This window comes from Carassius auratus, unplaced genomic scaffold (assembly GCF_003368295.1).
Source record: "Carassius auratus strain Wakin unplaced genomic scaffold, ASM336829v1 scaf_tig00006684, whole genome shotgun sequence".
Lineage (NCBI taxonomy): Eukaryota > Metazoa > Chordata > Actinopteri > Cypriniformes > Cyprinidae > Carassius > Carassius auratus.
This window is the reverse complement of record NW_020523777.1, coordinates 144484-150750: the sequence shown is the minus strand read 5'-3', so window position 1 is coordinate 150750 and position 6267 is coordinate 144484.

Below are 6267 nucleotides of genomic sequence, written 5' to 3'. Positions count from 1 at the left end.
GCAATGTTTCTTTCTTTATATATTCTAAGTTTTACTCATTCCTTTCCCACCAAAATCCAATATATCACAAAACATACACTTGTTATACACCGATCAATTCATTATTATTAGTGATGCCCTTATATATACATATGGGTGTATCGACATATCCAAAACAGTCATCTGAGGTCCACAAGCCTCAATAGCTCAGACAATGAAAAAGGTAAATCTTATCTGTAGGTGCCAAGGTGGACCATGATGAAGTAAGAGATTGTCCAATGCTTAGTTGTTTGGTAAGTAATTATTTCTCTCATCAAACAAATCATATAAGTGCTCCAGTAGTATAAGCAGGGTTTTTGGTCCAAGCACGTAGCAACATCCACAGTTGAGGAACAATAGCTACATTCCCAAACCAATCCTGTCAGAGCAGGAAAACAAACAGTTTCTCAAACAGGATTGAAAATACAGTCAGCCAACATCCATGAGGCAGCATCAAACAGACCCCAGCACTTACTCTGATGCTTCCTGTTTTATCCCATGCCATGTGCCCTCAGGCATCCTCCTAGTGGCTAGGAAGAAAATAGCACCCACCATTCCTAAAAGATCCTTTGACAGGTGGTGACTGTTACAAGGTGGATGCTGCACACTGGTGGATGAGGAGATATCCCCTGACAATGAAAAGTGCTTTGAGTGCATAGAAAAGCACTTTAAAAATGTAACAAATTATTATTATTAAATGACTACCGCACCGTAGCATTCACACCCATCATTATGAAGTGCTTTGAGTGACTGGTTCTAGCACATCAAAGACTGCCTCCCATCCACCCACACTTGGAGACCTGGAAATGAACACGTCCCTCTGCAACTGGGTTTTGGACTTTCTGACCAACAGACCTCAGTATGTTAGGTCAGGCCACACCTGCTCCACCACCATCACACTTAACACTGGCGTACCACATGGCTGTTTGCTGAGCCCATTCCTTTACTCCCTTTACACCCACGACTGCAAGCCCACGACTGCAAGCCCACGACTGCAACTCCATCATTAAGTTTGCAGATGACACCACGGTGATTGGCCTCATCAGTGACAATGATGAGACTGACTACAGGGAAGAGATACAGCTCCTGGCAACATGGTGCACTGACAATAACCTGTTCCTTAACGCCAGCAAGACAAAGGAGCTCATTGTGGACTTCAGGAAGAAGAAAGGAAGCATGCATGACCCCATCCACATTAACGGGATGGTTGTTGAACGTGTCTCCAGCTTCAAGTTCCTGGGAACCACCATCTCGGAGGACCTGTCTTGGACTACAAACACCTCCAGCCTGATCAAGAAGGCTCACCAGCGCCTCTTCTTCCTCAGGACACTGAAGAAGAACCAGCTGTCTTCAGCCATCCTGGTGAACCAATGCGCGATCGAGAGCATCCTGACCAGTTGCATCACAGCTAACCAAACCTCACAAAGAGAAACCTGCACAGTGGCTGTAGAAACACAGTTTCAAACTGTTTAGCACTATGTTATTTATGCAGCATGGGATAACATGTTATCCTGCATGAAAATTATTTTATTTCTGATAACAGTATTCTTAATTTTATACCACAACAGAAAATAGTCAGTTATGAACTCCACATAACTTGCAGAAGTAATTTTGACACCCTAAATTACCTTACATTTCACTTCCCAATATTCCAAACCAAATCATCACCCAACCACAAGAAACACAATTTCAAACGGTTTAGCACCATGGTATTTATGCAGCATGGGACAACATGTTATCCTGCATGAAAATTATTTTATTTCTGAGAACAGTATTCTTAATTTATACCACAACAGAAAATAGTCAGTTACAGTATGAACTCCACATAACTTGCAGAAGTCATTTTGACACCCTAAATTACCTTACATTTCACTTCCCAATATTCCAAACCAAATCATCACCCAACCACCTTCTTGCTGATGTTGCATTTATCTGGACCATTCCTTGTACAGAAGCATTTGTAAATTAATAATACTATTCAAAAACCAGTCTTCCTGTGTTTCTACAGCCATTGTGCAGATTTCTCTTTGTGAGGTTTGGTTAGCAGTTACTGAAACGCAGCTGCGTGCGCACGGATTATGAATTTGTGGGTACGGATTCAAAAACCGAAGGTAGGCTACGGTTTACAAAATCTGAGCGCACAGATTGGAAATTCATAGGTATGGCTTATAATTCTGTGGGCTTGATTTGTTAAACCGAGGAAACAGTTTACAGATTTGAGAGTACAAACTGAAGGGACGGACTGCTAAACCGTTGCCACATATTATATTTTTTTCTCCTACAGGTGACCTCCCGGGCTCCGTAGTACAGCATTTGGCAAAAGGAAAAAAGAAAAGCAATTGGCAAATAGAGAGAGAAAACCGATTACCAAATGCATTTTTGTGTGATTTAAAATGTGCATTTAAAATAACTGATTAACATAATTTGTCATTGTTTTATTAATCCACGTTTTAAAATATATAAAAATGTGGACAATATCAGTTAACACTAGTTTGGCAAACAAGGGTTTGCTCATAAAACAAGCCAGAACAAATTTGAAGCATCTTAACAAGTATAGGCATTGCAGAAAATGTATTATAGAGATGTAGTAATATAAAACTCTGGAAATGCAATTGACTGACTTATTACATGTTTAACATATTATTACAGTTCCCTTTTTAGACGGTTTATAGTGAAATATAGGAGTATGCTCTACATGCAGAGACAGAGAACTCAACAAACATACCCCTTCAGGTCATGAAACACCCTGACTAATACAATTCTCTGACACCCTGACTAACATATTCTCCAGAATGCGGTGATGACGGATTCATAATTTCATGATGAAGACCAACTGGATATTAAGACACCAGCAGCAGGACTAAAATAAAATAAAATAAACCAAACCATTCCTGTGGCTTAGAGGAGAATGTTTAGAAGAAAATCTGTGCAACCTAATTTTTTAAGTGCAAAAAAAGTATGGGTTATATAGCGATCCAGAGGTCTTAAGCTAGACAAAAACCAAAGAGTAAATGTAGGAATTACTAAATTAAGTGTGAATAAACTAAAATAAAATAAGTCAAACCAAACCATTTTTTTTCCCTGTGGCTTATAGGTGATTGTTTATAAGAAAACTTGTATGCTATCCTAATTTTAATGGAAAGAAAATGCTGGTCTAATGTTAAAAACAGGTTGAATGTTTTCATCAATTAAGAAATGATGTCGATTTATTAAAAACATTACTTTGTTTAATTGTTTTAACATACATTTAAATCTATGTTTGCGGCCTCCGTGTTTGGCTGTGTTAGGGCCAGTAACTGGGTGTGGTTTGAGTGGGACCGGACATAAGCACCCTGAGTTTTGACAGCAGTGTGTGAGGATGTATCAGTGTACCATATTAAGGTATTTTTTCTTTTGTTCAATTTTCAGTCAGTAACAAGTTCTAGCTTTTAAAAATTGTAGCTAATGGTAGAGTACAACATAGATTTTGACAAGTATCTTATGCTGGTGTTTTAAAGACTTTGTTCTTTTTAACTTCTCTACCATTGTGACAAAACTCTAGTTTTCCTAAATTGTAATGTTACAAGATTTTGACTGCCACTGGCTGTTTAACAAACATCTGATACGTTTTTGTTTGTTTTAGATAGATGGTCTGTAACAAACTCTAACAAGTTTTTAGTTTACAATTTCACAATCTAAAGTTTAAAGCAAATAGCTTTTGAACAGTTTTCAATGGCCCACACAAAAACACATTCCCAAACAATCATAAATTCCTTATGAATAGATTATTGGATAACCAGATGTCTGGTAAGATTGGAATGGGGGGTGTCCAGAAAGAGATGTCCAAACAGGTGTCCAGTGTGGTGAGTTGGGGGCAATGCTAATCAGCTAAACCTGTATCAAGGACTGTAAAAAGATGGACTAATGAAGCAGAGCAGGATTTACAATCTTGTTTTGACCTCACTGATTGGAGTGTTTTTGAAGCTGCTGCCACCGATCTGGATGAACTCACAGAGACCGTAACATCATATATCAGTTTCTGTGAGGATATGTGTATTCCTACAAAGACTCAAATAATTTACAATAATGACAAACCATGGTTCACTGCAAAACTCAGACAGCTCCGTCAGGCCAAAGAAGATGCTTACGTGAAGGGGGACAATGTCTTGTATAAACAGGCTAAATACACATTGGAAAAGGAGATCAAAGTGGCAAAGAGGAATTATTCTGAAAAAATAAGGACTCAGTTCACTTCCAACGACTCCACATCAGTGTGGAAAAGTCTAAAGAAGATCACCAATTACAAGACACCACCCCCCAGCACTGTGGAGAATCAACGACTGGCAGACGATCTGAACGAGTTTTACTGCAGGTTTGAAAGAACACCCATCACCTGCCCTGAACGCCTCCCCACACAACCATTCACACCCTTCACAACTCCTGCAACCAGCCCTGAATGCCTCTCCAAACTACCGTTCACACCATTAACAGCTCCTGCAACCCATCCTGAACACCTCTCCAATCAAGCACTCTCACCATTCTCACCTCCTGCATCCCCCCTCTCCCCCACACCTGCAATTCAGATCAGCGAGGATGCGGTGCGCCAGGTCTTCCGGAAGCAGAAAAGGAAAAAAAGCACCAGGCCCAGATTGTGTTACACCAACCTGTCTGAAATCCTGTGCTGACCAGCTGGCCCCCATCTTCACACAGATCTTCAACAGATCGCTGGAGCTGTGCAAAGTCCCTTCATGCCTCAAACGTTCCACCATCATCCCCATCCCTAAGAAACCCAAAATTACAGGACTAAATGACTACAGGCCTGTGGCTCTAACGTCTGTAGTCATGAAGTCATTTGAAAAACTGGTGCTGGCACACCTGAAGGACATCACTGGGCCCTTGCTGGATCCTCTTCAGTTTGCCTACAGAGCAAACAGGTCTGTGGACGATGCAGTAAACATTGGACTGCATTATGTTCTGCAACACCTAGACAGACCGGGGACTTATGTGAGGATCCTGTTTGTGGACTTCAGCTCGGCCTTCAACACGATCATCCCAAACCTCCTCCTGCCCAAACTAAATCAGCTCTCCGTGCCCACCTCCGTCTGTCAGTGGATCAACAGCTTCCTGACAGACAGGCAGCAGCTAGTGAGGCTGGGAAAATATACATCCAGCACCCGTACAATCAGCACCGGAGCTCCCCAGGGCTGCGTTCTCTCCCCACTGCTCTTCTCCCTGTACACCAACGATTGCACGTCTAAGGACCCCTCTGTCAAGCTCCTGAAGTTTGCAGATGACACCACACTCATCGGCCTCATTCAGGACGGTGACGAGTCTGCTTACAGACAGGAGGTAAAAAAAGCTGGCTGTCTGGTGCAGTCTCAACAACCTGGAGCTTAACACCCTCAAAACAGTGGAGATGATCGTGGACTTCAGGAGAAACCCCCCTGCACTCCCCCCACTCACCATCATGAACAGCCCTGTGACTGCAGTGAAGTCATACAGGTTCCTGGGAACCACCATCTCTCAGGACCTGAAGTGGGACATTCACATTGACTCCATCGTAAAAAAGGCCCAGCAGAGGTTGTACTTTCTCCGCCAGCTGAGGAAGTTTAACCTGCCACAGGAGCTGCTGAAACAGTTCTACTCCACCATCATTGAATCCATCCTCTGCACTTCAGTAACTGTCTGGTTCAGCTCAGCTTCTAAATCTGACCTCAGAAGACTTCAGAGGGTAGTCCGGACTGCTGAGCGAATCATCGGTTCAACTCTCCCATCTATTCAAGAACTGTACTTATCCAGAGTGAGAAAAAGGGCTGTCAAAATCACTCTGGACCCCTCACATCCAGCACACTCCCTCTTTGAACTGTTGCCATCTGGTCGACGCTACAGAGCACTGAGCACTAGAACGACCAGACACAGGACCAGTTTCTTCCCTCAGGCAATCCATCTTATGAACAGCTGACAATAACGGCGAACACACTACACTTTATATTTATATACACATACACTTTATTTATCTAACACACATACTTAGTATACACTTAAATTTTGCACACAATATATATGTACATACATAACTTCATTTTGTAATATACCTGCCTACAATTATCATTTGTATATTGTCATTCACTGTCTACATATTTGTATTTTATTCTTTATTATATTTATTATGTGTTTTATGTTCTGTCGCTGTCATTCTGTTGTACTGCGGAGCTTCTGTCACGAAAACAAATTCCTCATATGTGTAAACATACCTGGCAATAAAGCTCA